The sequence below is a fragment of the Lycium ferocissimum genome, chromosome 1 (genome assembly GCF_029784015.1).
Source record: "Lycium ferocissimum isolate CSIRO_LF1 chromosome 1, AGI_CSIRO_Lferr_CH_V1, whole genome shotgun sequence".
Lineage (NCBI taxonomy): Eukaryota > Viridiplantae > Streptophyta > Magnoliopsida > Solanales > Solanaceae > Lycium > Lycium ferocissimum.
Window position 1 is genome coordinate 70,207,742 of NC_081342.1, and position 20,617 is coordinate 70,228,358.

At 32.7% G+C, this 20,617-nt stretch overlaps 1 protein-coding gene across 1 annotated transcript in view; it reads left to right on the forward strand.

The window, feature by feature from the left end:
* The window catches only part of LOC132059111 (uncharacterized), an 81,658-nt gene that overhangs the window by 674 nt on the left and 60,367 nt on the right, over window positions 1–20,617 (forward strand). The window lies entirely within an intron of this gene.

Genomic DNA, 20,617 nt, shown 5'->3' on the forward strand with positions numbered 1-20,617 from the left:
TATGTACTTTATCCTATTTGATTTAAAAGTCCTGAGCGACTTGTATGCAGTAAGAGTCCGAGGGTTCGCTCGCCCCCAGGTAAGTGGTCGGTGCCCATCACACCCTAACAAGGTTAGTGGTGTGACACTTTAGGGGAGATTTTTTTGCGTGGGTGCTTTGATTTCCCCGACCTTCTCGCTATTTTTCCTTGTTCTTTTCTCGTTATTCTCTAGCCGGGTCGCCCATCGTTACTTTTTGGTGAATTTAGGGGTTGGCAAATTTGCATTTTTCCATCACATAACCCTGAATATTGCAGTGGAAACAATACTCAGGGATAGATTCATACTCCACTATTTGGGCAATACTTTCTATAATCCCTAGTTGATTTCTGATTTCCACATTAATTTCCTAAACAAGAGGTTTGCTGAGATCAATTTTTACCCTGAGTTTTGCAGTGGTGGGTCTTGTTTTTCCTCTTGTGGCCTTGTCCATTACTATGGGAAAACCTACAGGGCTGAGAACTCTACATAAGGCATCCCATTCATAGTAATGCCACGGTAAACCTGAGAGGTTAATCCAGACAGGGGCAAGAGTTGTTTCCACTTCAGGTTTGAAATTGGATGTCCATTTGAGAATTTTCATGGTGTTTCCCCCCATCAAAGTAAATGAAATCTCTTTCATAGATGTTGATAAAACCTTTCTCATTTTCAACATCTATAAAGACGTGCTTTGGGTCCTTTGCCCCAATTTTGACTCTACCCTTTAATGGGACTAATTTCTCTAATTCAGCCCTAGTTTTCTCTATAGCAGGGCGATTACGATTGAACTTACATACAATGGTCCACGTGCAGGTTTCTGCAAGCAATTTGTTTTCTTCGTTTGTGAACACCACCGTGGGTTTTCCATTGACAACTTCATAGGATCTTGGTGTTAATCGAACTCTTTTTTTATTGTAGTTTGTTGGGTTTAAATTTAGAGCTCCAAAGATAAGTCCCTCTGTGGTTTGCCCCTGTGGTAGCATTTAGATTTGATTCTCCATTTCCTGCTGCTAGCAGTTGCTTGTGGTGGGTCAGGATTTGGGGGTTTTGGACTTGGGGAGTCTTAAGGGTTTGAGAGGGAGATGTGAGATATGTTCTTTGGTCTAGGGGGTCTGGGGGTTGGAGGGGGGGTTAGGGGCCAAAAAGGTCAATCGAGATACTCATTTGCGATGAGCTTTCCGATCTGTTCTAGCCGTTACCGGCTAAAAGTAGTCGTTAATAATCGTTGAGTCTAAGGGACCGAGAGAGAGATGGGGACAAGAAATGATTAAGTTGTTATAATGTTGTTGTAGTTGTATTGTCTTAAAATCAGTTGTATATAATCTAAACGAACACTATGAGGGTGGGGTGGTGGAAGGGTGGGGTTTGCTGGACGGTAGATGTTTTTGCCAACTTATGCAAAGAGTTATACTTTGGTTACACTCGCTTTACACTATTGTTTTGGTTTCAAGAAATACTTGTTTTTGTGATCACATGTTTGACTAAATTCATGTATATGTGACTATATGTTGTAGATGGCAAATATTCCATTGGATTCTATTCTCGACTTTTACTTTATACTTGGTGCTACGTAATCCAAAGATCTTTCATTTACATTCTCAAAATAAAAATTGCAGAAAAGAGAAAAAGGGTTTTTGGGTGATGCAGGGAGGGGGTAAATGAATTGGATTGTTTTGGGGTTGAATAGACAAAAGAGTACCTAGTTTTAATTAGTTGGCCAAAAATAGTAAGGGCTTTTATGGAAATTAAAAAATGGGGAGGATGCGAACCTACTACCTTCACGTAGTATATGTTAGTAAATCCTACCCTATATATATGTACTATGTAGTATATATACAACTATAATTCTTCCCATTAGATCGAGTGACAAAATTGACTCTTCCTGTATCCCCACCTACTCTTCCTCGGCTTTGCATCTTCATTTCCCTTTATTTCCAATTGGCCAAAGTCATAGATGGACCCCTGAACTTGTCCTGATTTTTCATTTAGACCCCTTAACTGAAACGTTGACCATCTGGACGCTCGAACATAAGATAAACTGTGCCATTTGAACCCCTCGTGCCAGCTGGGCACACGCATGCAGTCCACTTGCAGTGACATGGAAAAATAGACTAGTGACATGAAAAAATAGACCAATAAAAATAAGCCATGTCAACAAAAAAAAATTAATTTAAGAAAAATTAATTTTAAAATCTATTTAAATAATTTAAAAATTGAAAAACCCAACCCATCCTTCCGATAGCCCACTTTCACGCCGTCGTCTCTCGCTCGCTTCAAAATCTATTCAAATAATTAAAAAAATGTGCCGTTTTTTGGTCGGAGATTTATTTAAATAGATTTTGAAGTGGGAGTAGCGGCGGAGGCTACGACAAGCGGCGATGGCGGAGGCAGCGGGGCGGCTAAGTGGGCTATTTTGGAGAGGATGGGTTGGGTTTTTCAATTTTTTTAATTATGTAAATAGATTTTAAAATAGAGTTTTTATTAAAATTAATTTTTAATGATTAAAATTTTTAAAAAAAGAAAAAATTTGCAACTCACGCTCGCTTAAAGCAATGCATCGCACACGTGTGCCCAAAATGGCACGAGGGGGTTCAAATGACACATTTTATCTTACGCTCGAGGTCCGGGATGATCAACGTTTAAGCTTACGGTCTAAATGAAAAATCAACAAATTCGAAAAAAAATTCATCTATGACTGCCTTTCCAATTCATTGTCTATATGGATCTTACGTGAAAAGACATCATGCATGAATTATTTAACTTTCCTTGTGATCACGTGAAGGCTTAATTCGGACGCAACTAATGTTAATAAAAAGCTGAAAAGTATTCCATGGTTGGCAATGATGCCGTACCAAACAAATACATCTTTCACACCTTGTTTAAACGGTGAAATCTTAAATGTATTCAGTGTATATATCAATAGTAGTACAGTATATGCATGATGTGTTTATATATATTTTTTTAGCTCTTAGTTATAATTAAGTACATGTATTTTCATTTCATTAAAATTATTTAACTATAACAAATTTACATGATTCGATATAAATATCTGATATTAGTAAAATTATACCGTTTAAACCTTGGTTAGCATTATCTTTAAGTGGTTCGTAACATTCATGTTTAGCAGTTGAATCTCCCTCTATCTCCTAGGCATGCAAATGGTCAACAAAGCGCAGCATGTGATTTTCTTCCCAATGAAGTAACGGTTTATGTCATAAGAGATTAATTATGCAGAAGGTCACTCAACTTACAATATAATTACAGTAAAATTGTCAAATTTATATGTAAATTAAGTTAGCATAAAGTGATACGGAAATTATAATATAATAAGTTGGGTGATATTCTGCTTAATTAACTCCTCATCATGACTAAAATACCTGGAATGTTAAAAGATTTATTAGATCATCACTACATTCAAGGTTGTATTTCCCCTGTCATTGTCACCCTAACACATATAATATATGTTGATTTTATAATTGCATGTGAATATTCTCATATAATAACATAAGTAGTGCTTACCCAGAAATCCTTATACATATCCTACAATACAATAAATATATGAGATCCCATATATTATAGGTTAATCCATAAAAATAAACGGTAGCACCAAATTCATTAAACAGAAACTTATAACTTTTAAGATTTTCGCGTTGATTAGGCAACGATTATTTTCCTTACTGTTATTTAGAAATCAATCTCAACCAAAAGAAACTTCATATTAAAAATAGTGTTTAAGGAATAAAGAACATAAAACCATATACTTGTAAATCATAATAAATGTATTAACTCTGACCACTACGTAGATAACCAACGCCTACCACAAAGTCTTGTTACAGAGGATGAAATTAGTCATTCGTGCTGATAATAACGTGTTGTAAAATTAACCTAAAACAATTAGTATAATATACCAAAAGAGGAAAGCAAGAATAATAAAGAGATAAAGATAGACAAGAGAAGAGAGCTTTTTTTATTTCTTTCATGTGTATTCAAATATCTACAATGTAATATCCAATATCACTATTTATAAGATCATACAAGGGATACAAGGGGTTGTCATGAAAATGGCATTTAACCCATTTAAGATCATGAATGAGTTATGAGAGTTATTGCACATAATGAAAATGGGTGATGAAAGTTATTTCTAGAGTAGTGGACATCCATATTGATTATTTCACAACAAAATTGTTAATTGTTTTGATGTTAAAGTGATAGGTGTAAAATATATGAGGAAATATTAAATTGTAATTACATGATGATATATAAGGGGATCATCTCCGGTACTTACTATCCAGTAATGTTCTATATACTGCTATATAATAGTAGCTACGTGTATGCAAAGAAATTCAAAGGTTTGGATTCATTTTGCATTAACACTTCTTTGATTGTTTGTTTTTACTTTTTGAAAAAAGAAAATAAATACTAGAAGAAGACAGCATATCAAAGAAACCACGTTCGAACATAGATACGCCTAGTCATGGAGCACAATCCAACTGGGGTAGCCCAAAATTCCCATATTTTGAGATTTTTACGTAATTAAACTCTCACTTGGCTTAAGCTTATACTTAAAAATTAATTCACATTTTCAAATTTTATCTTATTTAGACCATTTATATGTAATTTGAAATACCTAAGAAAAACGTAATAATTTCTTAATTTGTGATAGCTAGTACTATACCACTGCCCCTTTTTCCGGTAATAATAAGGTATGATGATAGTCCAACGTAAGGGTTCACACTGATACAATATTTCTGATTTGTAACTTCTAGAAAAAAATTAAAGATAAAAGCTGATCTAATTATGAATCATTTCTAAATAGGCGTTTGGCCACAGGATTTGGGACCTCAATGTCAAGTTTTGATTTGAAATCAGCGTTTGTTTATGAAATCTGCATAAAACTTCTGACTTAAATTTCAAATCATAATTTTAAATTCTAAATTCTCCAAAAAGTAGGATTTCAAATTTCAAGTTCGATTTCATCTTTTTTAAATGTCAAAATCAACCCATAAGTTTATATTTTGTAAAAAAAAAAAAAATCTAAAAAAAAAATCATCCTTTTAAATTTTGCAAAACTAAAAAAAACTCATGCTCGACCTGAAGAAAATGTCCATGCCATGTGAAAGGATTATATTAAAGAATAACTAGTTACTATTATTGATTTTTTGGACCAAGAGATCTTTGTAAAATTATGTCTATTTGAAAGTTTTTAATAACATGATTGCAAGCATTTATTTATCAAAGAAACTGAAGATATGCGAATTATTAATACAAAGGCCTTCGGATATTCTGATACCTTATTTATGAATTATGATTTGCTTATTTGGTAAAATTGTATAAGAGTTTGGGAAGTTTTGATAATTTTCACAAATTGTTGGATTTTTATGTTTATGAGAAAAAGTACAACATAAGAAATCCAAATTACATGTCCAAATAAAATTTCAACTTCAAATTAATCTGATTTCAAACCATGTCAAACGTGCCCAAAAAAGATCAATGTGAATTTATGGAACTGCGGATTGGAATTAGTTCGACAAATTACATGGTTTAACAACATTGAGAATACGATACTTGATTATTATTGTTGTACCTTCAGCTTAGTCAGTTGTGCTCTAATGTAATTAGTTGAGAATTAGTTAGTTTGTTAGTTAGTTAATAGTTAGAGTTAATTCTGCTTAGCTGGCTTAGCTTAGTCCATACTTAGGCGTGTGTAGACGCTACGGGATACCTATGATTCTTTGAGTCCATCTATCTATTATCTATTAATACAAAATAAGAGCCTTTCAAATCGTGTGATCTTAAATTAAAAATATATTTAATGCATCAAAATGTTATTTGAATGCCATGATCTTAGAATTACAAAGTTAGTAAGTTACCAAATATAAAAGACGCATTAATTTGTTCGGACATACTAAAGATATTAAGAGGTCGTTTGGTAGGAGGTATTAGAACAAAAAAAATAAGGTCTTTTTGTCCATTATTTTGGCCACAATGGTCCAAATGGGATAAATTCATATGACTATTTAGGTCAAATTTAATATTTTATGCTTACTTATGTCATTTCTATCTTTCTTTCTCAAAGTTTATCTTAATTTAAAATTGTACAATAGATGTTACGATAGTTTTTACATAAACGTAGCCAAATTTGAGTCAAATTGATGTGGTAATTTAACAACTCTCATTCAGTATCATTCTTAGACACCCTACCAAACGACCCCTAAGGCACCTAGATTGACTAAAAGAAATCACCTAGAAGAAGGGAATGTTATAAGAACCAATTACATTACGTGTAAAGAAGAAAGGATGCTTACAGTGCGCTTGTTGGAGAAAAAAAAAACTATGGGCCTTTGGCTGTATATCCTGTGGTTTTGGAGCATCGGTTCTGGTCGACTGTGGAAATACATTTCCGCCCTTGCATTATTGTATATATCTTATTCATGGTCACTATTTGAGGGGTGGAATTGGTATTTCATTTATTATATATTTTCCATGATCACAACGATGGGGTGTAGGGTGGGTTGGTCGACAGAGAGCACAAACTTTGGAGATGTTGTTTGGAGTACTTGCTAGTTTGGAGAGGGAGAAATAGTTTTTTAACCCATTACATTTTTTTTTTTTTAATTTTATGACAATTTTATAAAAGATTTTTATTTTTTATATATAAGAGATTTGAAAGAACACATAAGAGATCTGACAAGATCATTTTTTTTTATTCAAATTGTAAAGGACAAGAGATCTCCTTTTCTCGTTTGGAGACACGCAGAGTGACATGTGCTGATGTGTGTAATGCCAACAATAATATGCAGGTAAAATAAATAGTAATAATAAACAAGTGAAAATGAAACCATCGAAATGTTTGGAGTTACCTACTGTAAGTTTAACCATATAAGGTGAAAAACTGCTAAAAATCTGCCTTACTAACTAGTGGTAGATATTTTATTAATAATTGATTGATCGTGTAAAATTATTATTATTCCCTCTCTAACAAAAAAGTACTCTACTTTTTGGTTTGAATAAATGGTGATTGAAGTGGACCGATGAGATTCTTCTGACGGGAACAAAATAATTAGTCGTGTGATAGATAGATACTACGTCATGCAGATGGCGTCCACCTAAGATGATATCATTGTGGGACCCGCATGTTTGGATAAGCACAAATTTTTCACGTTCCATCTTTATCACTCAAATGAGATGATGTCATTGTGCGCCTATGTTAAATGTTGAATCAATGTTTAATTTGGTTATTGTGGCATCCATATTTTGGTTATTTCTACTTTAGTAAAAATTAATTCGGCAACTATTTTCCCCAGACATAAGTTCTTTCAAAATAAAGATACACATAACACACACTCTAACTATATTTACAAATATGGATTTTACAAAATAATATGATATTCATGTGTAATTATTTATAGAGAAGAAAAAAAAAGTCTTACATAAGTGGTAAATTATCAAAATTTGACCCTATACAAAATAATGTGTCTTGTATATTCTCGAAAACAATAACAATATTTTTACAAATATTTGTATTACATAGTTCAAATAAGGAAGGATTTAATGTATAAAATTTAGTTGAACTTGAAGTCCTAAATATTAAGTAAATAATTAATATTCCTAAATGATTATGCCAAAGCCTTGCATTCAAAATGAGCTACTTTTGGATACATTTTTTGTTAGAAAACAAAGATACCTTAATCTTTGTTTCTAACTTGTGACCAGAGCAAAAACTAACAATGTTTCAGTACTAATCTACTAATTTTAATGTAATCCTTTTGGCCCTAAACTTTTGTTTTTACTTTTTGAAAAAAGAAAATAAATACTAGAAGAAGACAGCATATCAAAGAAACCACGTTCGAACATAGATACGCCTAGTCCTGGAGCACAATCCAACTGGGGTAGCCCAAAATTCCCATATTTTGAGATTTTTACGTAATGAAACTCTCACTTGGCTTAAGCTTATGCTTAAAAATTAATTCACATTTTCAAATTTTATCTTATTTAGACCATTTATATGTAATTTGAAATACCTAAGAAAAACGTAATAATTTCTTAATTTGTGATAGCTAGTACTATACCACTACCCCTTTTTCTGGTAATAATAAGGTATGATGATGGTCCAACGTAAGGGTTCACACTGATACAATATTTCTGATTTGTAACTTCTAGAAAAAAATTAAAGATAAAAGCTGATCTAATTATGAATCATTTCTAAATAGGCGTTTGGCCACAGGATTTGGGACCTCAATGTCAAGTTTTGATTTGAAATCAGCGTTTGTTTATGAAATCTGCATAAAACTTCCGACTTAAATTTCAAATCATAATTTTAAATTCTAAATTCTCCAAAAGGTAGGATTTCAAATTTCAAGGTTGATTTCATCTTTTTTAAATGTCAAAATCAACCCATAAGTTTATATTTTGTAAAAAAATCTAAAAAAAAAGTTCATCCTTTTAAATTTTGCAAAACTAAAAAAAACTCATGCTCGACCTAAAGAAAATGTCCATGCCATGTGAAAGGATTATATTAAAGAATAACTAGTTACTATTATTGATTTTTTGGACCAGTAGATCTTTGTAAAATTATGTCTATTTGAAAGTTTTTAATAACATGATTGCAAGCATTTATTTATCAAAGAAACTGAAGATATGCGAATTATTAATACAGTGCCTTCGGATATTCTGATACCTTATTTATGAACTATGATTTGCTTATTTGGTAAAATTGTATAAGAGTTTGGGAAGTTTTGATAGTTTTCACAAATTGTTAGGTTTTTATGTTTATGAGAAAAAGTACAACATAAGAAATCCAAGTTACATGTCCAAATAAAATTTCAACTTCAAATTAATCTGATTTCAAACTATGTCAAAACGTGCCCAAATTAAGAAGATCAATGTGAATTTATGGAACTCCGGATTGGAATTAGTTCGACAAATTACATGGTTTAACAACATTGAGAATACGATACTTGATTATTATTGTTGTACCTTCAGCTTACTCAGTTGTGCTCTAATGTAATTAGTTGAGAATTAGTTAGTTTGGTAGTTAGTTAGTTAATAGTTAGAGTTAATTCTGCTTAGCTGGCTAAGCTTAGTCCATACTTAGGCGTGTGTAGACGTTACGGGATACCTATGATTCTTTGAGTCCATCTATCTATTATCTATTAATACAAAATAAGAGCCTTTCAAATCGTGTGATCTTAAATTAAAAATATATTTAATGCATCAAAATGTTATTTGAATGCCATGATCTTAGAATTACAAAGTTAGTAAGTTACCGAATATAAAAGATGCATTAATTTGTTCGGACATACTAAAGATATTAAGAGGTCATTTGGTAGGAGGTATTAGATGAAAAAATAAGGTCTTTTTGTCCACTATTTTGGCCACAATGGCTCAAATGGGATAAATTCATATGACTATTTAGATCAAATTTAATATTTTATGCTTACTTATGTCATTTCTATCTTTCCTTTTCAAAGTTTATCTTAATTTAAAATTGTACAATAAATGTTATGGTAGTTTTTACATAAGTGTGACCAAATTTGAGTCAAATTGATGTGGTAATTTAACAACTCTCATTCAGTATCATTCTTACACACCCTACCAAACGACCCCCAAGGCACCTAGATTGACTAAAAGAAATCACCTAGAAGAAGGGAATGTTATAAGAACCAATTACGTGCAAACAAGAAAGGATGCTTACAGTGCGCTTGTTGGAAAAAAAAACTATGGGCCTTTGGCTGTATATCCTGTGGTTTTGGAGGATTATTGCATACATTTCTTGCATTATGGTCATATCTTATTCATGGTCACTATTTGAGGGGTGGAATTGGTATTTCATTTATTATATATTTTCCATGATCACAATGATGGGCTGTAGGGTGGGTTGGTCGACAGAGAGCACAAACTTTGGAGATGTTGTTTGGAGTACTTGCTAGTTTGGAGAGGGAGAAATAGTTTTTTAACTCATTACATTTTTTTTTGATTTTATGATAATTTTACAAAAGATTTTTATTTTTTATATATAAGAGATTTGAAAGAACACATAAGAGATTTGATAATATCATTTTTTTTAATTCAAATTGTAAAGGACAAGAGATCTCCTTTTCTCGTTTGGAGACATGTAGAGTGACATGTGCTGATGTGTGTAATGCCAACAATAATATGCAGGTAAAATAAATAGTAGTAATAAACCAGTGAAAATGAAACCATCGAAATGTTTGGAGTTACCTCGTGTAAGTTTAACCATGTAAGGTGAAAAACTGCAAAAAATCTGCCTGACAAACTAGTGGTAGATATTTTATTAATAATTGAGTGATCGCGTAAAATTATTATTATTCCCTCTCTAACAAAAAAGTACTCTACTTTGGTTTGAATAAATGGTGATTGAAGTGGACCGATCAGATTCTTTTGACTGGAACAAATAATTAGTCGTGTGATACTAAAATGAGATGATATCATTGTGGGACCCGCATGTTTGGATAAGCACAGATTTTTCACGTCCCATCTTTATGTGCACTTTCAGATCTAGTGATCAATATTCATTTAACTAAAACACTTTCTAAATCACGGTTAAAATGTATTAATTCTCTATTTATCTTTTCCTTATTGGCAACACATATATATATATATATATATATATATATATATATATATATATATATATATATATATATATATAACCGAATTCTATCGATTCTTGGAGGCTTGAAATGAAAATAATAAATATTAAAAAATCATGAAAATTGTAAATTCTAATAGGGCGTCAGTGATACGGTTCAACCCGTAATTTTATAAAATTTATATCATACAATTTTTCGGTTCTTTAATTTTATAAACTAACACTAGACTTTTCAAAACCATCTCTTCATCTCGGTTTCTCTTCGGTATTGGTATAGTTCGATTAATTTTCGATATATTTTAAGACGTCATTTAATTAAGATTCACAAGCAAAAGTTAGCAAAAGATATCATACGGTTCGCTTTTTTTCCAGATTATTTTTTGTAAAATTAAAAATCTACCTAATTTTTCGGTACGGTCACAAATTTATGTAGAAACCTTCGGTTTTATTATTTAAAAAACTACTTAATAATCGGTTCGGTAAATTTTGGTGCCAATAAATTATTATTTTTTTTAAAAACTATTGACACCCCTAGATATAAATATAGAGAACTTGATCATAAAGAACTAGGAAAAAGAAAGAATTGGTTCCAGCAAGATTTCCACTATATATATGTTGCCAGTAAGGAAAAGATAAAATATAGAACTAATGCAATTTAACCGTGGTTTAGGGAGTGTTTTAGTTAAATGAATATTGATCATTAGATCTGAAAGTGCACAGGTGTCATAGGGTTAGTATTGCACTGGACAAACTGGACCTAAACTATACTGGAGAGGAGCCGCTCCCGTCATTGTGCGACATTTTGGATCAGTAGAGATTTTTCGCGTTCCTTCTTTTATCAAACACCAAACATCAAATGTCAAACGTGCTTTTCCGTTCACTTTTACTTATATATGCTATAAAATTAGATTTTATTTATTTACTCCCTCTGTTCACTTTTAATTACCCAATATTTTAAAAATAAATTTTTATTTGTATTTATCACTCTTAGAAAATCAAGAGAAGATAGTTTTTTTTTTAATAGTTTTTTTTTTTATTCATAGCATTAATTATTCATTTTAAATTATTTTTCAAGTCCAATAAAACTATACATCAATTAATATGGATCTATAGTAAATTATACATTTTATTTATTATTTCTTAAGAGGAGTGCAAAGTCCATAGTGGACAAGCAAAAGTGAACGGGGAGTATTTATCCAATATACTTCCTCCATCTCAATTTATATGAAGATTGACTAGTTTGGAGAGTCAAACTGTTTTTTATTTGACTCAATTTTAAATATAGATTCTTCAGGTATTTTATAATAATATTTACATATTTGAAAACTATATAAGAAGTACTATAAGCCTACATAATTAATAATTCGCATATATGAAAAGAGTTGAAGAAAATCATAGTCCAAGAAAGGGTTTTTTGACTCCCTAACTAGTCAACCTTCATATAAATTGGGACGGTGGGAGTAACATATTAAGAAAAAATAATTAATTTTCCTGTTTTATTCTTAACACTAATTTCTCATTTTTAAGTTCATTAAAATTATACATCAATTGATATGAAATTATGGTAAATTATGCATTTTATTTATTATATTTTTAAAGTGTACAAAATCCATTATGAACAAATAAAAGTGAACGGAGGAAGTTATATTTAAAGTTGTTCAGGGACTGGTATGCAGGTGTTGTAATGTAGAACAGTAAAAGAATTATTTATTATTGAATGTTTGAATAAAAAGTATTATACTTATAATTTTAACTAGGCAGAGGATGGCCCGTGCCATGTGGAAGCTGAAACTTTTTTCCTGAAATTGCATAAATGACATTGTACGCTGACTGTTGGATAGCATTTACTATACACATATAGGAGCAAAATCCCAGACCCTACTTGGCCACGTGTGAAATTATACTGGGTATGTTGGGTATGTTGTTATTGTATATTGGAACAAAATATCCATTCTTGGATGTTGCATGGTTGCCGAAGGACATTCTTTTCATCTATGAAAGTAATTTGTTCAAATATACTATTTGACAAAATGTAACGCGACCATCATGTTGTGGTTAGGCTCTTCCTTTCAGTAAGGTTGGCTGAGGCTTCCTTGGCTTCTTCCAGTGCCAGAGCTCATATACATTCCCATATCAATTCATAAATCCAAACTCTCAGAAAACCTTTCTATGATTCTCAACTATCGAAGTTTAATCCTTACAACTCTATTCAACCCCTTCGACTGGCATTGCCTGCTGTGCCTCATAATAATGCTCCAAAAGTACAGGAACCATCTCTCTAACCTTTCAAAACACTATCCATAATAAATGTCTGTTTATGCTCCATTGTAGCTTCCAAAAAAAGTTGTAGACTCAAATATAGCATGCTCCAAAAGAATCCTGCCAGTTAAAAAATTGAGCGAACACATGAATACTCCATATAGCTGCATAGGGTTAGACGTGCAACCACATATAGGCATATATAATGAACCTAAGGACTTAGTTAATCACGGTTGATCTCTTTGTTTTCATTTTTCAAGAAATATTAAAAGATCTGTATGGTGCAATGCATAAGCCAAAAATTAGCTGCATTTTGGCTAATGATATGAATTAGTTCTTCAATTTTATTAGTCTATATGCTTCTTCTCCAGTACTCCAGCCTTATTTCACCAGCTGAACCAGATTATAGGACGCATGCTTTCATTGAAGATGCTAGCTAGATTTCCATCTTATTATGTACAAAAGTACAGGGAAAAAAGATGGAAGAAGAAGAGGAAACAAGCCCATTCTTGTATGCTCAAAGTGAATGTAGACTCTAGATATTACGTGGTATGTTTCCAAGGAAGCACCACCCTGCATAAATAAATTCAAGGTGGAAGTTATTTTCATCTTAGGTAACTTCTTAAAGGGTTACTTGTTCAACAATTCAAATCAAAGTTCAGAAGGAAAAAAAAACACAAGCTCAGTTGTCTTATTTCAATTCTATAGCTGTGGATAAAATTTACAGTTCTAAAATCAACTTCTCAAATCGTTTGCCAAGACACTATATGAGGAAAGTGATCGAAATCATGCAACAGGATGTAATGCACATGCTCCATAGCCTTTAAATGTTCTCTGTCGTACAATTTCAAGGTGTTTGCATAAGGCCATGTAATATTTAAATGTGACCTTTAAGTAGAAAAATTACATCACCAGCAGAAACGTATTTTAAGGCCTCTTTTGGACTTTTGGGATAATAGCATCTTAGAGACGCATATCTAGAAACTAAAAGTTCCATATTCATATTTCAACATTCACTTCCATCATCTTTAGAGGCGGATCCAGGTTTTAAATTTTATGGGTTCAATCTTAAATTTTTTAACATTGAACCCATTATATTTTTAAAATTAGGGGTTCATATCTACTATATATTGCAATTTTAGTAATTTTTTACACATAAATTTAAGCTCCGCGTTGAAAGTTTGGGACCCCTACCTTGTAGGCTAGATACGCCTCTGATCATCTTCCACATTTTCTGTGCATAACTCCCTCTCCTGTTATCTATTCCCAGTTACCAAAAAAATTCTGTTTTCTAAAAAATTTATCAATTATATTTCATATTTTATTACATTTATAGTTAGTTATAGTACAAGTTGTTACTGCTCCTTTTATCAGCAACTTTTTTCTCTTCCATAAGTGAAGTTTCAAACTGCATTTCATGACTGCTAGCTTTTCGAGTAGGTATTAAAAATCCATAAGCAAACACAAATAATAACTATAGCTCTAGCAATATCTACACTTCCAATTCACATCCCCTGCTTATAACAAAATCACCAGCTCTTAAAATTCACTCTGTCGCAACCTCAAGTTTATGATCTCTCAAGTCCAGTAAATTACCATGTTTGGACCCTAGTGCGAAAACCACTTTAGACAACAATCCACTGCCAAGGAGTATCCATCTTACCATAATAGAAAAGACATAATTATCAAAAAGAAAGAACGTTACCTGGTCCTTCCCTTGATAACACGTCGATAGTCCTCAGCACTTGCAACATCAAGATTTTACAATTTAGCTGTTTTAATACCATTGACTGCCATGAAATAGAAACAAAATAGTCAAAGAACGCCTGCATGAGCAAAATTGATCAACAACAGAGGAAGAGGCTCAGGAAAATCTACAATAGCCTTCAGTAAATTCAGTTTTCTCTGTAAATGAAATTAATTAACTTAAAAGAATAGAGAGCAGAACTACTGGTTAGCTATCAACAAAACAAAAGACTGTAACTGACAAATAAAAATGTGCAAAGCGAAGAACAAATGATGATATAATTGAGACAATTTCTGATGCTGAACTTTCTTTCAAAGTCTCCACTTTTCTCGCGCGTTGGAAGACACCATTATAAGTGTCTAATGGAATTAGTTGTATATTTCTATTAATTCTTTAAGAGAGAGATAAAAACTTGTACAGAGTAGAGGACAAATCAAATTGGACAAAATAAGGTAATGACTTATTGTGTTTGAACAATAACAAGAGAAAAATTGTAGTACCTACATATGCTCTAAATCCAGAGTAGCGGAACTCATAAGAAAACACATTATCATATACTATAGTTTATTTGAGCTTCTGTCCAAATTTCCTAGAGGAAGCAGATTATATTCACCATCTGCTCTCTAAATTTAATAACAGAACAACGTTAGATTTGAATAGGAAGATTCGAAAAGCTTTTAAAAAGCATTCCAAGCCTATTAGTCTTTAAGCGCAAAGTGCAATTAAAGTGTGAACTAAGAAAACAAGGGCAATGGAGAAAAAAGTAAGAATTTGTGATTGAAGAAACAAACTTCACACTACATGTCGATCAAACAACTCTATAGAGAGTAGACAGTATTTCAAGAACAACCAGGCAAAAAGTGACAAAGCGTATGCTAGGAGTGCGACTGCCGAGAAAAGAACAATTTTTGAAAATCAAGAATATTGCTGTAATCTCAGGGGCGGACCTAGAGTATTACGAGAGGTGGCACGTGCCCCGATAACTTCGAAAAAACTCTGTATATATGTGTGTATATACATATAAACCCCTCAAGCATATCTGGCTGGAATGATCTTTGAGGAGAAAGAAACGTGATATCCAGTGCATGGAGATGGAATAGAGATTTGGTAGAAGATTGGAGAAAGATACGTGGCTATTAAAGGACCTAGATAGGGCATGAAAATTGGGAAGAAGGAAAAATGGTGGTTGCACTTGGACGCAGAAGTTTGGGTTTATTATGGAGTCCATTTTTCTTGGGTTTTCCTCTTCTATTGTTGTTCTTATAATTGTAATCTTCATTTGAGGCTAATCTTTGCATTTCAACATTCCTCTATTGAGACTCTCCCTAATACATGGTAAACTTCAGAGAGAATATTACTTTATGAAATTTGATTTACAAAAGTAAATGTTTGCATCATTGTATTACTTGCTTTGTTCTCTGTTGAGATTTGGGAGAAAAACAGATCTTTTGCTGGCACTAAAAGGAAAGAGGAAGAGAGAGGAGAGAGAATTGTTAGTAACCATAGTTATTGCTCTTTGGTTGATAAATTAAATCTGGACCATTGAATAAATAATTGAACTGGAAGGATCCTCCACTGGAGGGGAGCCAAGTCCATTGGGTTGTACACTAAGGGGTCGTTTGGTGCATGGTATAAGTTGGATATTCCAAAGACTAATTTTTTGTACTATGTTTGGTAAGAGGTATAAATTTATCCTGGGATAAACTTATATCTTGTACCAAACAAAGAACAAAATGCATCCTGGGATAAAAGATAGGATATCCCATCTTATCCCCCACTTATACTAGGATTATTTTATCCCATCCAGAAGATGGGATAAAATAATCCCAACTCTTGGGCTAAATTAGTCCTGGGATTACAATCCCGGAATAATTTTGACTATCTACCAAACGACCACTAAGAGATAAGTGTGAAAGGTCAATTATGCCCTTAAGTTGAAATTGATTGACATGTAAACAGACATGTCGAAACTAATGTTGGCCCGTGCTGCACGGGCCCAACAATCCGTGTTACAAGTAAAATATCTTCTCCATTTCAGTTTATTTCAAGTCAATTTAGCGAAAATTATTTTTTGCTAATGTAGAAGTAATTTAACTTAAACTTTTATGTTATTCCTAGTGATAATCTTTTATTGTTACACAAATGTTGTGACATATTAATATCACGAGCTTAAAAAATCTAATATTTATATATCTGTTATACATATTTTAGATCATAAATTTCCAGAATCTTTTCTTCTCTTATATTATCTACGTTGTAGAATGTAAGAAATAATAAAACTCACATTTACATATAATATTTTAATTAGTTTTGTTTTAAACTTTTCAAATACTAACTAAAGAAGAAATCTAATAAAGAGTTAGAATAAAAAGTAGTACTACCTACATAATTATGGTGGAATAATCTATATAACTTATATAATTTGAGGTGGAGTTTTATTTATTTTATTGGAAGAATAAAATGTGGATTATGTTTTTTATTTTATCTATTTTAGTCTGTAAGTATAATGCCTTTAAAGCATATTAATGAGAATTTTTGAAAGTACCCTCCGCTGCAAGCAAGTATGTCAACGAAGACATGTCTGCTTCAGCTGTAGCACCCTCACTTCTTATACAGGAGGATATATAGAAAAATAAGCTTTTATTCTGTAAAAAAAAAAAGTGAAAATGGGGAAGAATCTTTAATTATTTAGTTCGCGAAACAAAGCCCTGTTCACAATGAAGCATACCGGGACTTGCTATACACTGTCATTCGTTAATATTATTCACCCATTCGATTTTCTTTTTCTCTTATCTCAGTGCTTCTAAATTTTCTTTCAAACACAAAACACCATTAATATCCATAATTGAGTGACTTTTGAGTTATAAAACAAAGTAGAGTGACTTTCTAAGAGAACTTTCCTTAAATGAGTGACCATCTGAGATATTATCTCTTTAAACTATCATGTATTGCGAGCTTTATACCTAAACTCAATGGCGAGTTAAGATTTTCACTAAGGAGGTTCAAAAATATAAAGAAGTAGATAAACAAAGAAGCTAAGGGGGTTCAAAATTTATTATGTATACATAAAAAAATAAAAAAATAAAAAAAATCACCTTATATATACAGTGTAATTTTTCGCTGAAAGGGGGTTCATGCCCTTACTAACTCCGCCCCTCCCTAAACTATTGGGTGTTCATTAACTACCATAAACTCTTATTAAAATATCCTTAGAGGAATGTGACATGCTACGTAAACATCACGCTCCAAAAGTTCCAAGTAGTAGTACACGTGGAAAAAGAATTTGAGTGTCAGGTCTTCTCTAAACTATCACTGTTTTGCGAATTTCATACCTAAACTATTGGATGCACAAATCAAGTTAGTGGCCATGGTGCAGATGTGTTTTCTCAAGCTTGCTCGACTAATGAATTGGATATTACTAAGCATAGTGCAAATTAGGAAATTCAGGTGAGCAATTCTACTTCTAATTCTGAAAACAATCGAAAGTTTCAGCCCTAATGCAGTTGAATTCGTGCGTAAAAGAAATTCCGGGCATCTAGTCGTGTTGTCTAGTTCACAGAAAAATGGTGCTTCACATGTTAAGTTAAACTTACCAATTAATTGGAAATATGTTTGGATCATGTTAGTTTACTTTAGGTCCTATGCGTTCTTACGAATTTGTCAACCTTATTAGAGATTTTTACACCAATAAAAAATATACAGTATATCATATCTATAGTACTTTTTTTTTTTATATGATGTTGTCCTGAAATGAATTTAAACAGAGAAACAAGATTAGCAAAGATTCATTTAGCCGATCACGACTTGTTTGAGACTGAAGTATTGTTATTCTCTGGTTTACAAGACAAGAAATTCACGTATTACTGCAATTCTGTCTACCACTGTGGGGGATGGATAAAGGTGGGGGCTAGGCTCTTTGATTGAAAAAAGATGTCTCTTCACATCAAAATGGCTTTTTCACACAAGTGTAATTCCACATTAACATAAGAGAAACGAGGTTGTTGAACCAGGTAAAATTGAAGCTTAAACCAAATCCATCAAATGGTGTTCAGTTAGTGTTTAATTTTGTCAATACATGGGAGGAGATGAATTGGCAACAGAATATACACAAGCATTCTATTACCAGAAACTGGATTAGGATAAAAAAGAAAGGCATCCACATTTTTCAACCAAGAGTTTGTTACTTTGTGTGGCATACTTCTAATGTCATTTAGCCCTCAAGGATAAGGCCTAATGTGACCTAGTGATCAATAAAGTCGGATGAGAATCCTAAATCTCATGTTCAAATCCAAGCAGGCAAAAATATAATTTCTACACATTTGCCAAAGCCTTGGTGGGAGATAGCGGGCGCAAATTGGCCCGGACACCACCCTTATTAAAAAGAATAGTTCTAATGTCAGCTGAGTGAAAAGAGTATAATCAGAACCAAAGTAGAATCCTTCATCCATTATCAGATAGCTGAAGGTAATAATTATACATGGCACTTTATACCAATTCTTTGGATTATTTCGTCGATTAATACATATTCCTCCGTTAAAAGGGCACCGGTGCACAAAGCTACTGCACTCTGAGATCACTGATCAATAGCTACACGTAAGGGTGGCAAAATTTCCCATAAAAACATGATTCACCCAACCCCCTCAAGTTTGGACTGGTCATTGACCACCCAAATTTCAGCATAGCCCGCCCATTTGACACCCCTATATACATGAGCTTGTCCATGCATCCCACAAAGAAATTATATGATCTTTTCTGCTGTGCCATGGCACAGACCAGTTATATTTCCAGGAAAAAAATCAAAGCAAAGATAAATGTAGTGATTAAGATATTTCCTGGACATATATATGCTTTGCCCTTTTGCAGATCGATCGCCTGAGTTCCTTTAATGTCAAAAAACTCGGCTCGAAGCAACAACTAGCTATTCAACTCCCAAGTCCAATATTTATGCTCCTTTTTCAATGTAGCCAGTGAACATACCAGCCATTGTAATAAGACAAGTATATATTCCAAAGAGTTAATGGTCAAAAATACACCTGGGCTATCACTTTTTTGCGAGTTCATACCCCAACTATCAATTGTCCCCTTTTCCTACATTAACTATCACCATCTATATATTAAAACATACCTCGAACCGACTAGGCCAACTATCAGTTGTTTCCTTTTCTTACCTGATTTATCGCCATCTACTCAACAAGGTGTATTTTAATACGTAGAAAGTGATAGTTCAGGTAGGAAAAGGGAACCACTGATAGTCAGGGTGTGAAACTCGCGAAAAAGTGATAGTTCGGGTATGTGTTTGATCATTATCTCTATTCCAAATATGTAAACATATTACTCAAGTTGATGAAGATGCATTTGAATATAGTAGTAGCAGCTATGCTAATAACGTCACTATCTTAAGTTTGCGTAGAAATTGATCGACATCTAACACATCAAATCCTTTTCCAACATCAAATTGTGAAAAACTTTTTCTTTTCTTTTCCGCGGACAGAAAGATCACTTCCAAAACATTTGTGGATGCCTTTTTCGTTATACTAACGGTGGTGCCGAGCCAACTTCTTGCGCACACCCTCGACTATTCCACGTATACCCGATACCTCCTACCAACATATGTATCAATTAACATTTGTAGACATTTTATAAGCCTTTCAAAGATTACAAGAACAAAGAGCGAGAAAAACTAAAAGAAAAAGGACGACACAAGTTTCTAGATAATAGTATATCCGATGATCGCTTCCGGGTTTACGGACTCCCCACTCGGTCTTTTTCAACTATTTGTTTATATAGCTTGCGAAGTCTAACTGGAAATACTGTGAATTAGTTCAATGTGATTTTGAGCAACGAGTACGTAGTTGAATAATTTTGAAAAATATACGTTTATGCTAAACCGATTGAAAGTAGGAACGAGATACCTCGACCTACCGATTTAAAAACCTCGGATCCACCTCGTAATAGATGTTCCTTAAGCATCTCTCTCTCTC